Source organism: Taeniopygia guttata, chromosome 2 (genome assembly GCF_048771995.1).
Source record: "Taeniopygia guttata chromosome 2, bTaeGut7.mat, whole genome shotgun sequence".
NCBI lineage: Eukaryota > Metazoa > Chordata > Aves > Passeriformes > Estrildidae > Taeniopygia > Taeniopygia guttata.
The window spans coordinates 152,481,897-152,498,741 of record NC_133026.1 but is presented as its reverse complement, the minus strand read 5'-3'; the positions used below and the strand labels follow the sequence as shown (position 1 = coordinate 152,498,741).

Below are 16,845 nucleotides of genomic sequence, written 5' to 3'. Positions count from 1 at the left end.
GCAAAGTTACATGGCATTTCTGTGAGTTCAGTGGATGAGCTTGTGTGCTGTATGACACATGAATGCCTCTGCTACGCTTGTGAAAAGCCTTGCAAATAGACACCATTTCTCACCCTACTGCCTGCAAAACCCCACCATGATAACTCTTAACTGGGTACCCTGCTCACTCTCCCACTCCTAGTCACAATCCTCAACTCACCTGAAACCTCAAGCTTAGACCGCATCTTTGACACAGGGCAGATCCCTTCTGTGACATGATGAATCTGCTGTAAAAATGTTGTACTTGACACAACCTGGAACTGCAGGAAGTTGCACTCCTCCTAAAAAAAAAAAAAAAAAAAAAAGCCAAATCAGAGATCACAAAAGCACTTCACCATCCCCAAAAACACAACCCCAAATAGTGAAATTAAATACTCCCTGTGTTCAGCGCAGTTTTCTTCACAGTATCTTCAAAGTCTCTGTTGCATTAGAAGCCCAAAAGCACCTGCAGAGAGCAATCTAAGCTAAAAGAGCCTCTTCACCAAAATGAGAGGAGAGCTCTTACCCCAGCTGATCCCAGGGAGGGAATGAAGCCCCTTGGCAAAGCCTGGGGTTAATATACCCCTGATTGGGCCCGCCTCTCATTCCCATGACACCCAGGAAAAGGGAGGGGGCAATCCCCACCGGCTATAAAAGCCTTCAGAGCAGGTCTGGCTGTTTGGCTCCTCTGATTTGAATTCAAGGGGAATAAAGGGCTGGATATAGAAGAAAACTCTTCCGGGAAATGACAGCGCTTTCTTTTTTGCTACATCTACTTGGAGCAAAAGGGCAAGAAAACTGGTAAGAAATAAAACTTTGTTTTTTGGCAGCATATCTAGATAAGTGGGGTAATTTGGTATTAACTTCTATAATTATTTCTCAGTGACTACTAAGTGGTAGTCAACATGAGACGAAAGGTAGAGTGTGGCTTTCGGGGGTCACTTACGGCCGTCCCCCGTCCCTCCCCCACCCCCCGGGACCCCTCGGGCTAGCTGTCCCCTTTGGGGACCGGGGTTTGCCGCGGTCCCGCTCCGCTGGGCTTACTGGGCAGCGGCTGGGTTAGCACGGTCCGAGCTGCTGCGGCGCCTCAGTCGCCGCAAGGAGTCGAGATAAAGAGACGAAGAGAGGTCAATTGTTTGCGGTCGAGAGAGATTGTATTGCCTGAATGGTTGCAGGGACAAAAGACCCTGGGCTACTTCCCAGATACAGTTTTATACAGCAAAATTAAGAGATAAGGTCTAAACAATAGAGACAGTGTCCAGCATGGGCTCATCAGAACCACCCCGTGGGTCAGGTCCAATGGGAACTGCTCAGGGGTGGGGAGAAGGGGGTTTACAGAAAGGTGCTGAAGCTAAACTTTCCCGAAACATGGGGCATACATAAATGTATCTTTTCCTCATACCTAAATGTATCTTTTCCTCAGTTTCCAATTCCCAAGGCCTTTCTAAATCCCTTCCTCCACACTACCGTGGCAGCGCGATAACAACAGTAGAGAAGAGTACTAATTATATGAACGGTCTAAGCCTCCTTGGGGCTACTAATTAGGGCTAACTACATTATAAATAAAAATAAGAAAAAAAAATTGTAGGCTCCTGGGCAGTATAAAGGTTAAGTACATGCTAGGCTTGCCTTTCCCTGAGATATTTAGTCCTAGGGCACAGAAAGAAGTGCCCTGAAAGGTAGTTTTAAACCCTTAAAATGCTGAAAAAGCATTTTAGAAGAGGCTCCTTCAAGTGAATCCTTTAAAATGAGGAAATGGGGAAGTTACCTCCACTAAAATGGATACAATGGCAAATAAATGGCTTCTACCCTTTAATTTAATCCCCTAGAATATTGGGAAAACAGTTTTTCTCTCTTTAAATCTCTCCAATAATGAAGACAGAGGGATCTTCCCCTGAATCCAAACCTTTAAGAAAAAGGAATAGCTGGGCTTACCCCTCAATTTAAGCCTTAGGACAACAAAAAGGGTTACCCCTTCTATTTAAACTGGAAAATAATGGAAAATGGGGATTCCCTGTCATTTAACACCCCTAACAGCATAGAAAAGGCAGGGATTCTTTCAACTGAGACCATTAAAATTGCAGGGGAAGTGCATTCCCTCACGATTTGAACACAAGAAATAATGGAAAAGGAAGCTTTTTCCCATAAGTTAAACCCCTTCTCTCTTCATAACCCCTGTCTTTTCTGGGAGGGCTGTGGAAGGTCTGGGAGTTCTAGGGAGGGACTGACCCAATAAAAGGGGAAAGTTGAAAGCTCTCCCGTGGAACCCCACGTGCTGCCCGGCCTGCTCAGGTGCTGCCCTTTGGCAAGAGGTCTCTTCCCTCGGCATTTTCTCAAAGGGATGCTCCGTGCTCAGGCGGGTCGGGCTGCTCCCCGGTCCCAGCTGGATGTTCCGACCGTAGTTCCTGGAGGGACGCTTGGGATACCCCTGTTAGCCCCTCTGGATTAGCAGCTGCCTGCCCATGTAGCTGCACTTAAAGCAGCTGGTCACGTGGGGAGCTGCTACACCTAGGAGTGGGGGATGAGGTGAAGAAAGGTCCTGCGGGGTGTTCCCTCCCCTATGCGGCCCTTTGTCTAACCCTAAACGATGGGGTGCCAGACTTTCATTTCCAAGATAATTAACAGTCTTTCCTCTATGTGTGCCCCTGGCCAAACAGGAATTGTGCTTCCGAAATTGCAAACGGTGAACGATTTCTCAGAGACCGCATCTGCCGACACCAGGAACTCTCGCTGCCCTTGGGGAGCAGCAGGCCTCCAGTGAACAGACATCGGCACGCGGGGAGGGTGAAGTTGGTTTTACAGGGAAAAATGGCAGAGGTCGGGTCACGAGGCCTGTGGCCCCGAGTGATTTTCTATGTTTCGTTCCGAATGGCACGGGATTTATCCTGGAGCAAAACTGCTGCCGGCAAGAATTCTGCCTGCCCTGGAAGGAAGAAGCACCTCCTCCAAACTGACATCAGGAACCGGGGAGGGTGAGCTACGTTTCACAGAGAAAAGGGCCTGTGATAGAGTCCATGAGCCAGGGGCCATGAAAGAAGGGCCGCCCCATGAAAATCTGAATGGAGAAAGATTTGTCCTGGACCCAAGCTGCCCCCACATCTGATAGTAAAAGGGTTTTAAATAATGAGGATTTAGGGTTAAAAGGCGAATTAAGCTTAGTAGGCCCTGAAAAGAAAACAAATACCCTAAGTACAGGAAGATTTTCTACCTTACTAGAACTGCACCTGTGTAGCTAGTACATGATAAATTATATAATTGTTAGATGTGATGATTGTTTAGTAATTAAATATAATTACTATTTAGTCATAAGAATAATCATGAGAAACTGTGGTCAGGGACCTAAGAAAGATCACGAGAAACTCGTGTCAATGTATACAATTGAACAATATAAATTTAATAATTAATATGTAAGTTATATAATGATAGAATATAAAATATGTTCAGCTCAAAAGCCATGTTGGAGTCAGATTTGGATCTGTACCCCTTATTCCCAGAGCTCTCAATAAAAGCACCTGCATATAATCATATCCCCTGATTATGTGTGTTCCTGAATGCTAACACGTTGACCAGGGGTTGCCTTGAAATCCCAAGCACAGCTCGTAAAATGACATCAGGAACCTGGACTGGTGAGTTTTCCTTCCTAGGGAAAAGGGCCGGAGTTTGTGCTCAGGGCCCTGTGGCCCTCAGCGGGTGGCTGAATGCAAAAAATCCGAACATCAAAGGATGTGTCCCGGACCCGAGCTGCCACCGCCTCAAATATGTGCTGCCCTGACAGTCCCAAGGGAGCCCTGTGAACTGACACCAGGAACCTGCGCTGCAGAATTTGCTTTCGCAATGTAGATATCCCTCATTCATTCCCAGGGCCCTGTGACCCCCCTGGGTTGTCAGGTCCTAAGTTTCCTTTTGCCTCCTCAATGTCAAAACGGTGCAGGAGTTCTCCCAGTCCGAATCTCCCACCCCCAAGTACTCAGGGATTTTTTTTCATGCCAAATACCTGTTGCAAACTGACAGTACAAAGCTTGGGGCATGATTTTTTCTGTCTGGATTTCTCCTTGAGAAATCTGCCATCATATAACCCTAACCACAACCACTTTGCTTTGCTCAGAATTCACAACCTTCAGACTGGCAGCATGACACCTGACCCGCTGGCCCTCCACTGGCACCTTCCCAAAGCATTCCACTGCATTCCAGTAGTAACTCCGCATTTTCAGCGGGCATCCTGTCTGACCCACATCCTGACCCTAAAAATGCACCAAGGAATTCTAAAATAGCATTAGGAAGGTGTAACAATACTCTAAAAGACACCAGAAAAGTCTTAAAAAGCCTTCAAAAATCCCCTAAATATTCCTAATAGTCCCGCAAAAAAAAAAAAAAAAAACCCAAGGAAGCCTGCTCAGGCTCCAAGCCCCTTCCTGTTGCTCTCTAGCCCACAGATGTCATCCCTACCTTTTTGCAGCAGGTCCTGTTGTCCTCTGAGGGTTCTGGAGTTGTCCTGGTGCAAGGGTTGCTGCCCTGTCCCAGAGGTAGGGTTCCGGTGTGGTCTTGCTGTTAGGCTTGCTGTGTTGCGCTGCTGTTGTTAGGGGTGAAAAGGGAAAAGGCTGCTTAGGGTGAGGTTAGGGCTGGGGTGAGGGGTGATGCACCTGTACCCTAACTTGCCTCCTAAGCTGTAGCCTGTAGCCCTGATCTCCACTAGTCTGTCTAGCCCTCAAACCCTCTCCCTTTACTCCTCAACCTTTCCCTCTGCCCCCTAGCCCTCAGCTCCTGTGTGCCACCCTTAATCCCTCTCCTTTGCCCCTCAGCCCCCAGCTTCTCTGTGTCACCCTCCAGCTGCCCCTGCCCCCCTCAGCATCTCTCTGTGTTACCCACTGTCCCCTCCCCCTGTTCTTCCTTCAGCTCCCAGCCTCTGTCACGCTCAAGCCCACACAGTGCCCCTCAAGCTGCCCTTCAGCCTCTATGCCATGAAAAGACCCTAAAAACCCATAAAAACACCCCAAAAAAACCTTATCTTCAAAATGTCTTAAAACCCCCACAAAAACATAAAAATAGCCTCAGAATACCCTTAAAATACAATAAAAATACCCTACTTAAAAAAACCCCTAAAACACCCCTAAAAATCCCCAAAGAACCTTTAAAAAAAGGCTAAATATTCTTAAAAGAGCTCTAAAAGCAGCCCCAAAATCCTTAAAACACACTGATAAGACCTTAAAATCCATTAAACTTCCCTCAAGAAACCTAAAAAGACCCGAGTCCTAGGAGCCCTCCACATACCCCCAATAGTCCTAAAAAAGCCCTAAACAATTTTAAATAGTCCTAAAAAAACCCCAAGAACAGCCCCCCCCAAAAAAAACCCACTTAAAATTCTAATTAGTACTAAGAAAGCCCTTAAAATACCTTAAAAAAATCTTTTTAAAGCCCTGAAAAAGTCCTAAAGGTATCCTAAATGTTCCCAGAAAGTTCCTAAAAAGCTCCTGTGAGAAAACCCTCAAATATCCTTTAAAAACACTAAAAAAAACCAAACCAAACCAAACCAAACCAAAACAAAACAAACCACTAAAAAAAGTGCTCAGTCACCAGGCTCTACCAGTCGATCTCTAGCCAGCAAACATCATCCCTACCTTTTAATTAAAGTCACTGCCTGCAGCTGCTGGGGGGGTTCCGGGGCTGTCCCAGCATTAGGGTCACTGCCTGTAGCTGCTGTTGGGGAAAACTGGTGTTCTAGGGATGCTGATTGGGGTGAGCTTAGGGCTGGGGTGAGGGCTGCTTCTGTACCCTAAGCCTTCCTGGTACCCTATGTCCTGTCCTTTGTACCCTTAACCCTCAGTGTCAGCTCTCCACTTGTCAAGTCCTCCCTATTTGCCCCTCAGCCCGCAATGTCTGTGTGACACCCCAAGCCCCCGACACTGTCCCTTGGCCCCCTAACCTCCACTGTGCACTCCCCACCCAGGGAGGGGTGGTTTTTAGGGTGAGGTTAAGGGTGGTGTGAGGGCTGGTTCACCTGTCACCCTCAGGTACCCCCCACTTTGTCCTCAAGGCACCCCCTGCCTCTCAACCTCCTTGTGTCACCCTCCATTCCCCCACTGCAACCTCTCAGTGTCTCTGTGCAACCCTGGAGCCCCCCTTTTTACTCCTACAGACCCCTTCTGCCCCTCAGCCTCCTTGTGTCACCCTCCAGATCCCCACCGCAGTCTGTCAGCATCTCTGTGCCCCCCTGTGCCTCTCAGCTGCCCCCACCCTCTGTGCCACCCTCCAGCCCCCCACCGCAGCCTCTCAGCATCTCTGTGCCCCCCTTTTTACTCCTACAGACACCTTCTGCCTCTCAGCTGCCCCCACCCTCTGTGCCACCCTCCAGCCCCCTGCCCTCAGCCCCAGGTCCCTTTGTGACACCGTGCAGCCCACAGATGTCATCCCTGCCTGTTTTATTTTAGTGTTGTCCTGCTGTGAGGGCTGCGCTATCGCCACAAGTTTGGGCTCCCATGTGGTGCTGCTGGGAGTCACAGGTGGGCGGTGGGGGGAGTGCGGGATGGGGCAGGGGCAGGTGAAGAGAGAGTAGGATGGGGGGGCTGGAAGTACAGATAGGGGTGAGGGGGGGAGACAGGGACAGAGAAGAATAGGGGTGAGGGGAGAAGGTGAGGGTAGGAGGGGCACCACATATCTGACAGACAAAAGCTGCAGCAGAATAAAATTCTGCTTGCTGAGGGAATGCCAAATACCTGCTGCAAACAGACATAAGGAACCCAGGGAAAAGGGCCGCTGTTTGTGCTCAGGGGCCTGTGACCCTGAGGTGGCAGCTGCCTGCAAAAAATCCGAATGGCAAAGGATGTGTCCCAGACCCAAGCTGCCCCTGCCTCAAAGCCTTACCCTAAACTGAACCCTAAATCCTAACTGAAAAACAAACCCTAACCCTAATCCTAACCTAACCCTAACCTCAAATAAATCTAATATTAATAATACCTCTAAAATTAAACTTAAAAACAACAGTAACCCTAGAAAATGGCGGCGCCCACGGCATCACGTGACGGGACGATGATGGCGGCGCCCGCGGCATCACGTGATGAAGGAAAATATGGCGGCGCCGGTGTATCACGTGATGGAAGCAAATATGGCGGCGCGTACTACATCACGTGATGAGACAAAGATGGCGGCGCCCAGTTAGTCATGTAATGAGGAGTTAAATGGCGGCGCCCATTGAGTCACGTGACTGATTTGAAAATGGCCGCGCCGAGAAAATCACGTGATGGGGAAAATATGGCGGCTTTCGGGACGGGGTCGATTTTGGCGGTTTTTGGCGTTTTTTTGTGTGCCCTCCGCACGCCCTGCGTGCCGTGGTGTTGTTCCGGTGCACCCGCACCGGAGGACGCCACGCGGGATTGTTTTTGGAGTGCGGGATTGGTGTCGGAATTTCGGACAGGCGGCTGTCGGGGCGACTAATGCTTGGGGTCTTTTCTGAGGCGCTGGAGGCGGTGCGAGGGGAGGGGTCGGGGTACCGACACAGTGACGTCACGCGGTGACGCGGCGCAGGGGCTGGCCAGAGGGAGGCGTGGGTGCAGTGCGCGAATTGCACCGGCAGGTGGCGCTGCGAGACCGAGGGGTGGGCGCGCTGCCGGCTGGCGGCTGTGGGGGCAGAGCGCCTGTTTGTGCAATTCTATCCTTGTGTGTGGATTTATTAAAATAAAAATATGGATATTGATCTAGTACCGATATCCAACTGTGACAAAAAAAAACCTCTCTAACAGTTTAAAGTTAGAAAGTGTATGTTTAGTCGACACCCAGCAGCGTGTGGGATAGTTCCTAAATACACACCGCACTTTCCAAGTGATTAAAGAGCCGTTTTGTCCATACAAGTACTGAATACTGAAAATACAAATACCTATTCATTTTGGTACATCCCATTCCTTGCTTCATATGCTAATCATTTCAAAAGCTATTAAGCATGAAGTTTGTTCCCTGAAATGGGTCAGTGGTCCCTTTCATGGGGATGAGTCCCAAAATGTGGAATTAAATGAAGTCTTCCTTGTTCTGGCCTTTCTACCGTTTCAATGCAAATATGACAAATGAACTCTTGGTAGAACTTCCATTCCTTGTCTTCATTTGATTTCAGAACAGAGGAGGCCCACAATTGTCTTATGCTCTTAAAAGCTATTTATCAGTTTCTATATTCTTCATTATTAACCCAGCTAACTAAACATTGTGCTGACAGACAATCAATTACTAGTTAACTACTCACTCTTAACTTTATCAAGGCCTACTCATTTATTTTAATTAACTCTAGTAAGGCTTGTCTTTAACTAAAATCTTGGCTGCTCTAAAATCTCTAAATCCCTTAAAATTTATGTTTCAACATGATGAACTCTTGGTCGTATCATTATTCATCTGGTGGGCTTGATGGGAATACTGGTTTCTGCATATTGCTACTGCTACCTGCCAGCTGGTTCGCTAATTAGGAGCCCTATATCTATTAGAAAAAAGAAGAAAAGCTGTATGTCTGGTGCAGCAGTAGAAAATTTCAGGCTCCCAGGGATTAAATAATTTTCTTTAAATAATTATTTAAAGGTTGGGTTGTTTTGGGGTTTTTTTTGTTTGGTTGGTTTTTTTTTGTTTTTTTTTTTTTCTTACTCCCAGGGAGTCTGAAAGTTTTTACTGCTGTTCTTTTTTAAAGCTAGAAAGGAAAGCAGAGTTAGAAATAAAGGTAGAAATAGAGAGAAACAAAGGGTTAAAGAAAGTTGAAGTTGGAGAGAAAAAGAGACACAGAAAAAAAAGAACTATGAAAACAGTGGCAAACAGTGAAAACAAAAAGAGTGAAAAATGAGCAGGGTTAGAGTGAAAAAGAAAGAGTGAGAGTAAAAAAGAGGAAAAAAGAGTTAAAGCTAGAGAGAAAAACAGTAAAGTATAGAGAGAAAAAGAAATAGTTGGAAACAGAGAAAGAAAGAAAAAAAAGAAATAGCAGGAAATAGAGAAGCAGAGAGACAGAGTTAGAAACAGTGAGAAATAGAATCACAGAGTTAGGGACAGACAGAAATGAAGTCAGAAATAGAAAAGTAAGATGAGAAGCAAAGGAAGAAATACAGTGAAAAAAAATTACTAAACCACCCCAAAGAAAGACAGGAGCCAAAGCTGGAAGGTGAGGGAGCAGGGGCATCATTACTAGGGTTGATTCAACTTCACTGAATGAATTTTTTTATTTACACTTCAGCAAAACACATGGAAACAACAGATACAAATGCAAGTACAGATACAATCCATAGACATGCATAGATACAAAGCAATACATGGAAATGCAGCAGCAAATGCAAATACAGAACAACACAGGGCAATAGAAACCAAACACATATCAACACAATATGATCCTTTTTTCTAGTTTAATTACATTTTGTTTTATTGTTAGAGGAAACACAAAAGAAAGATTACACACACAAAACAACACTCATCTAGCATGAGCACCTCCTTCATGTTACACACAAACTCACCATCGCTCTCATCTCAACTGCTCCGTTACACCCCAGAAATCATTGTTCCTCGGGAACGTGGCTCCCGGGAGCTTCCAAAAAATCCTCCTTGAAAAAAACCCTGGCCTGGGGATGGTCTGTGGCCAAACCTTAGTGACGAACGTCACCTTATGGACTGGCCAGGACAGAGGAAAAAAACCCAGCCAGGGGGTGGGGGGGAAAAAAACCCCAGCTGCGGATTTTTTATTCTAAATTCAAAAATGAGTTGAAAAACCTAAAAGGCAAAGGCCATACACACAGGGTTAACACCGGTCAGCATACGCTCAGACCTGCAGACAGGAGCACACACAAACTTCTCACAAACAGATACGGACAATCACACTCACACTCTCTTCAGCTGACACGCTGAATGCCACCCTTATGTGAAACACTACGCTGAAGAATATGCTTCGACACATCTTCTGACTGCTGCTCCTTGACGTCAAATGGTAGATTCCAGGAAATTCTGTAGGGACCCGGGGACCTACAAGACAATGGCAGGCAATCAATGACTGACTATCTGAGAGCTAGGAGCTATTCCCACTCTGGGCCCGTCAGTGTTGTACTCAAAACCCCATAGAAGACAGATGAACTGCAAAGTTTTACAACTGCTCTACCTAAGCGTCACTACGTGCCGGGGCAGGGCAGCTCCGATTGTAATTGGCACAACAGAGGCTCATACAACATAAGGCAAGGTAGGTACATACAATATGAGTGCACACAATATAAGCCAACATAGGTACATAAAGTATAGGTACATACAATATAAACCGACAGAGGTACATACAACATAAGTACATACAATAAAGATATATTGGCTTATACACACATGATAAGCCAACATAGGTAGGCACAACATAAGCAACAGACAAAAAAAACCCTTCTAGAAAGGCCCAAGCCAGCACCCCGCTTCCATCCCCTCTGTAGGTCGTAACACTCCACTTATCTTGCACATATCTGGGGATGTCAATCCCTGCTGGCTGCAGAAGAAGGCCGTCTTGCCCGCCTGCTAAGTTCCAGCTGTCACCTCTTGGTCTGCCCACAGAAAGAAAACCAAACATCAGTGCACAGTCTTAACAGCACATCGGCCAAAACCTGGTAAATCTGCTACTCACCATCCTCCTCAGAGTGCCCAGGCCACACACTTCAGGCGTGCTTGGAGGCCGACAGCATCACCTATGGGTACAGCACGGTTAAGTGGAGAGGGGGTGACGTGGCATTGCTGAAACTTGAGTGTACCCACGCTCCTCCTCCCTACATCCCAGACTCACCGCAATTCCTTGTCCACTCCTCTGGGCTACCAGGGTGGGACCCTGACAAACAAAATGTGAAGGCTTCATCACAGGGTCCCGCTATACTTCCAGAGGTCTCATAAAGCACAGGAAACCCAGTCCATTGGCCAGCTGGTGACAGGTGCTATGCGTACTCCGAAGGGATTCCCTAAAGTACACAAACAAGAACGGATGCTTACAGTCGCACCAAAAACCGAAACCTGAGCAAAAACAACAGCTTCTCTCCACTGCTCACCTAGCACAATGGGCCTTGACTGCTGCTATCTGCCAGGATCTCCTAAAAATAAAGACAAAAACACCGCTGTAACATAGTCACCATTTAGAATTCCCCTGTAAATGCAAACAATGACCGACCTGCTCATGGGAAGATGCTCACCCAGGACTAGCGCTCTCCGCCACAGATTTGAACTGTCAGCATCTGAAAGGAAGTTAGAACTAGTATCAAACAGCTGCAGGACAACTTAACACCACTGAACATGTTATGGCCATCTCCTTACACAATCCAGATCCCAACTACACACTGCATTACCAATTTCAAGTCCCCAGGACTTGTGCTATTACAGGCTATGCAGCAGGGCAGAGCATGGCCGGGACAAATATGCGCAGACACCCGTGACACAGGACAGGACGTGACAAACGAGGGGACGTGACAGGGAGAGAGAGCTCTCGAGGAGAAGAAAGGACCGAGAGACCCAAACAACACAGAGCGCACCAGAGACAAGTGACAGGACACACACCGGAACTGCTCTGCCCTGTGAACCTCAGCACCGAGACCAAAACAGACACTTTCCCTTTAGGTGGCCTAAGGAAACGCTTCTTGGACATCCCCATCCCCAAAACAGACAAAAAAAACCCTTCTAGAAAGGCCCAAGCCAGCACCCCGCTTCCATCCCCTCTGTAGGTCGTAACACTCCACTTATCTTGCACATATCTGGGGATGTCAGTCCCTGCTGGCTGCAGAAGAAGGCCGTCTGCCCGCCTGCTAAGTTCCAGCTGTCACCTCTTGGTCTGCCCACAGAAAGAAAACCAAACATCAGTGCACAGTCTTAACAGCACATCGGCCAAAACCTGGTAAATCTGCTACTCACCATCCTCCTCAGAGTGCCCAGGCCACACACTTCAGGCGTGCTTGGAGGCCGACAGCATCACCTATGGGTACAGCATGGTTAAGTGGAGAGGGGCTGACGTGGCATTGCTGAAACTTGAGTGTACCCACGCTCCTCCTCCCTACATCCCAGACTCACCGCAATTCCTTGTCCACTCCTCTGGGCTACCAGGGTGGGACCCTGACAAACAAAATGTGAAGGCTTCCTCACAGGGTCCCGCTATACTTCCAGAGGTCTCATAAAGCACAGGAAACCCAGTCCATTGGCCAGCTGGTGACAGGTGCTATGCGTACTCCGAAGGGATTCCCTAAAGTACACAAACAAGAACGGATGCTTACAGTCGCACCAAAAACCGAAACCTGAGCAAAAACAACAGCTTCTCTCCACTGCTCACCTAGCACAATGGGCCTTGACTGCTGCTATCTGCCAGGATCTCCTAAAAATAAAGACAAAAACACCGCTGTAACATAGTCACCATTTAGAATTCCCCTGTAAATGCAAACAATGACCGACCTGCTCATGGGAAGATGCTCACCCAGGACTGGCGCTCTCCGCCACAGATTTGAACTGTCAGCATCTGAAAGGAAGTTAGAACTAGTATCAAACAGCTGCAGGACAACTTAACACCACTGAACATGTTATGGCCATCTCCTTACACAATCCAGATCCCAACTACACACTGCATTACCAATTTCAAGTCCCCAGGACTTGTGCTATTACAGGCTATGCAGCAGGGCAGAGCATGGCCGGGACAAATATGTGCAGACACCTGTGACACAGGACAGGACGTGACAAACGAGGGGACGTGACAGGGAGAGAGAGCTCTCGAGGAGAAGAAAGGACCGAGAGACCCAAACAACACAGAGTGCACCAGAGACAAGTGACAGGACACACACCGGAACTGCTCTGCCCTGTGAACCTCAGCACTGAGACCAAAACAGACACTTTCCCTTTAGGTGGCCTAAGGAAACGCTTCTTGGACATCCCCATCCCCAAAACAGACAAAAAAAACCCTTCTAGAAAGGCCCAAGCCAGCACCCCGCTTCCATCCCCTCTGTAGGTCGTAACACTCCACTTATCTTGCACATATCTGGGGATGTCAGTCCCTGCTGGCTGCAGAAGAAGGCCGTCTGCCCGCCTGCTAAGTTCCAGCTGTCACCTCTTGGTCTGCCCACAGAAAGAAAACCAAACATCAGTGCACAGTCTTAACAGCACATCGGCCAAAACCTGGTAAATCTGCTACTCACCATCCTCCTCAGAGTGCCCAGGCCACACACTTCAGGCGTGCTTGGAGGCCGACAGCATCACCTATGGGTACAGCACGGTTAAGTGGAGAGGGGCTGACGTGGCATTGCTGAAACTTGAGTGTACCCACGCTCCTCCTCCCTACATCCCAGACTCACCGCAATTCCTTGTCCACTCCTCTGGGCTACCAGGGTGGGACCCTGACAAACAAAATGTGAAGGCTTCATCACAGGGTCCCGCTATACTTCCAGAGATCTCATAAAGCACAGGAAACCCAGTCCATTGGCCAGCTGGTGACAGGTGCTATGCGTACTCCGAAGGGATTCCCTAAAGTACACAAACAAGAACGGATGCTTACAGTCGCACCAAAAACCGAAACCTGAGCAAAAACAACAGCTTCTCTCCACTGCTCACCTAGCACAATGGGCCTTGACTGCTGCTATCTGCCAGGATCTCCTAAAAATAAAGACAAAAACACCGCTGTAACATAGTCACCATTTAGAATTCCCCTGTAAATGCAAACAATGACCGACCTGCTCATGGGAAGATGCTCACCCAGGACTGGCGCTCTCCGCCACAGATTTGAACTGTCACCATCTGAAAGGAAGTTACAACTAGTATCAAACAGCTGCAGGACAACTTAACACCACTGAACATGTTATGGCCATCTCCTTACACAATCCAGATCCCAACTACACACTGCATTACCAATTTCAAGTCCCCAGGACTTGTGCTATTACAGGCTATGCAGCAGGGCAGAGCATGGCCGGGACAAATATGTGCAGACACCCGTGACACAGGACAGGACGTGACAGGGAGAGAGAGCTCTCGAGGAGAAGAAAGGACCGAGAGACCCAAACAACACAGAGTGCACCAGAGACAAGTGACAGGACACACACCGGAACTGCTCTGCCCTGTGAACCTCAGCACTGAGACCAAAACAGACACTTTCCCTTTAGGTGGCCTAAGGAAACGCTTCTTGGACATCCCCATCCCCAAAACAGACAAAAAAAAGCCCTTCTAGAAAGGCCCAAGCCAGCACCCTGCTTCCATCCTCTCTGTAGGTCGTAACACTCCACTTATCTTGCACATATCTGGGGATGTCAGTCCCTGCTGGCTGCAGAAGAAGGCCGTCTGCCCGCCTGCTAAGTTCCAGCTGTCACCTCTTGGTCTGCCCACAGAAAGAAAACCAAACATCAGTGCACAGTCTTAACAGCACATCGGCCAAAACCTGGTAAATCTGCTACTCACCATCCTCCTCAGAGTACCCAGGCCACACACTTCAGGCGTGCTTGGAGGCCGACAGCATCACCTATGGGTACAGCACGGTTAAGTGGAGAGGGGCTGACGTGGCATTGCTGAAACTTGAGTGTACCCACGCTCCTCCTCCCTACATCCCAGACTCACCGCAATTCCTTGTCCACTCCTCTGGGCTACCAGGGTGGGACCCTGACAAACAAAATGTGAAGGCTTCATCACAGGGTCCCGCTATACTTCCAGAGGTCTCATAAAGCACAGGAAACCCAGTCCATTGGCCAGCTGGTGACAGGTGCTATGCGTACTCCGAAGGGATTCCCTAAAGTACATAAACAAGAACGGATGCTTACAGTCGCACCAAAAACCAAAACCTGAGCAAAAACAACAGCTTCTCTCCACTGCTCACCTAGCACAATGGGCCTTGACTGCTGCTATCTGCCAGGATCTCCTAAAAATAAAGACAAAAACACCACTGTAACATAGTCACCATTTAGAATTCCCCTGTAAATGCAAACAATGACCGACCTGCTCATGGGAAGATGCTCACCCAGGACTAGCGCTCTCCGCCACAGATTTGAACTGTCAGCATCTGAAAGGAAGTTAGAACTAGTATCAAACAGCTGCGGGACAACTTAACACCACTGAACATGTTATGGCCATCTCCTTACACAATCCAGATCCCAATTACACACTGCATTACCAATTTCAAGTCCCCAGGACTTGTGCTATTACAGGCTATGCAGCAGGGCAGAGCATGGCCGGGACAAATATGTGCAGACACCTGTGACACAGGACAGGACGTGACAGGGAGAGAGAGCTCTCGAGGAGAAGAAAGGACCGAGAGACCCAAACAACACAGAGTGCACCAGAGACAAGTGACAGGACACACACCGGAACTGCTCTGCCCTGTGAACCTCAGCACTGAGACCAAAACAGACACTTTCCCTTTAGGTGGCCTAAGGAAACGCTTCTTGGACATCCCCATCCCCAAAACAGACAAAAAAAACCCTTCTAGAAAGGCCCAAGCCAGCACCCCGCTTCCATCCCCTCTGTAGGTCGTAACACTCCACTTATCTTGCACATATCTGGGGATGTCAGTCCCTGCTGGCTGCAGAAGAAGGCCGTCTGCCCGCCTGCTAAGTTCCAGCTGTCACCTCTTGGTCTGCCCACAGAAAGAAAACCAAACATCAGTGCACAGTCTTAACAGCACATCGGCCAAAACCTGGTAAATCTGCTACTCACCATCCTCCTCAGAGTGCCCAGGCCACACACTTCAGGCGTGCTTGGAGGCCGACAGCATCACCTATGGGTACAGCACGGTTAAGTGGAGAGGGGCTGACGTGGCATTGCTGAAACTTGAGTGTACCCACGCTCCTCCTCCCTACATCCCAGACTCACCGCAATTCCTTGTCCACTCCTCTGGGCTACCAGGGTGGGACCCTGACAAACAAAATGTGAAGGCTTCCTCACAGGGTCCCGCTATACTTCCAGAGGTCTCATAAAGCACAGGAAACCCAGTCCATTGGCCAGCTGGTGACAGGTGCTATGCGTACTCCGAAGGGATTCCCTAAAGTACACAAACAAGAACGGATGCTTACAGTCGCACCAAAAACCGAAACCTGAGCAAAAACAACAGCTTCTCTCCACTGCTCACCTAGCACAATGGGCCTTGACTGCTGCTATCTGCCAGGATCTCCTAAAAATAAAGACAAAAACACCGCTGTAACATAGTCACCATTTAGAATTCCCCTGTAAATGCAAACAATGACCGACCTGCTCATGGGTAGATCCTCACCCAGGACTGGCGCTCTCCGCCACAGATTTGAACTGTCAGCATCTGAAAGGAAGTTAGAACTAGTATCAAACAGCTGCAGGACAACTTAACACCACAGAACATGTTATGGCCATCTCCTTACACAATCCAGATCCCAACTACACACTGCATTACCAATTTCAAGTCCCCAGGACTTGTGCTATTACAGGCTATGCAGCAGGGCAGAGCATGGCCGGGACAAATATGTGCAGACACCCGTGACACAGGACAGGACGTGACAGGGAGAGAGAGCTCTCGAGGAGAAGAAAGGACCGAGAGACCCAAACAACACAGAGTGCACCAGAGACAAGTGACAGGACACACACCGGAACTGCTCTGCCCTGTGAACCTCAGCACTGAGACCAAAACAGACACTTTCCCTTTAGGTGGCCTAAGGAAACGCTTCTTGGACATCCCCATCCCCAAAACAGACAAAAAAAACCCTTCTAGAAAGGCCCAAGCCAGCACCCCGCTTCCATCCCCTCTGTAGGTCGTAACACTCCACTTATCTTGCACATATCTGGGGATGTCAGTCCCTGCTGGCTGCAGAAGAAGGCCGTCTGCCCGCCTGCTAAGTTCCAGCTGTCACCTCTTGGTCTGCCCACAGAAAGAAAACCAAACATCAGTGCACA

The 16,845-nt window shown here is 48.4% G+C and overlaps 1 long non-coding RNA gene across 1 annotated transcript; it reads left to right on the top strand.

Moving 5' to 3' along the window:
• The first annotated feature begins 283 nt into the window (after positions 1–283).
• LOC140682499 (uncharacterized) lies at positions 284–3,545 on the top strand. The gene is made up of 2 exons (XR_012054331.1): positions 284–819; positions 2,676–3,545. It is a non-coding gene; the product is annotated as an uncharacterized lncRNA (long non-coding RNA).
• Positions 3,546–16,845: the final 13,300 nt, after the last annotated feature.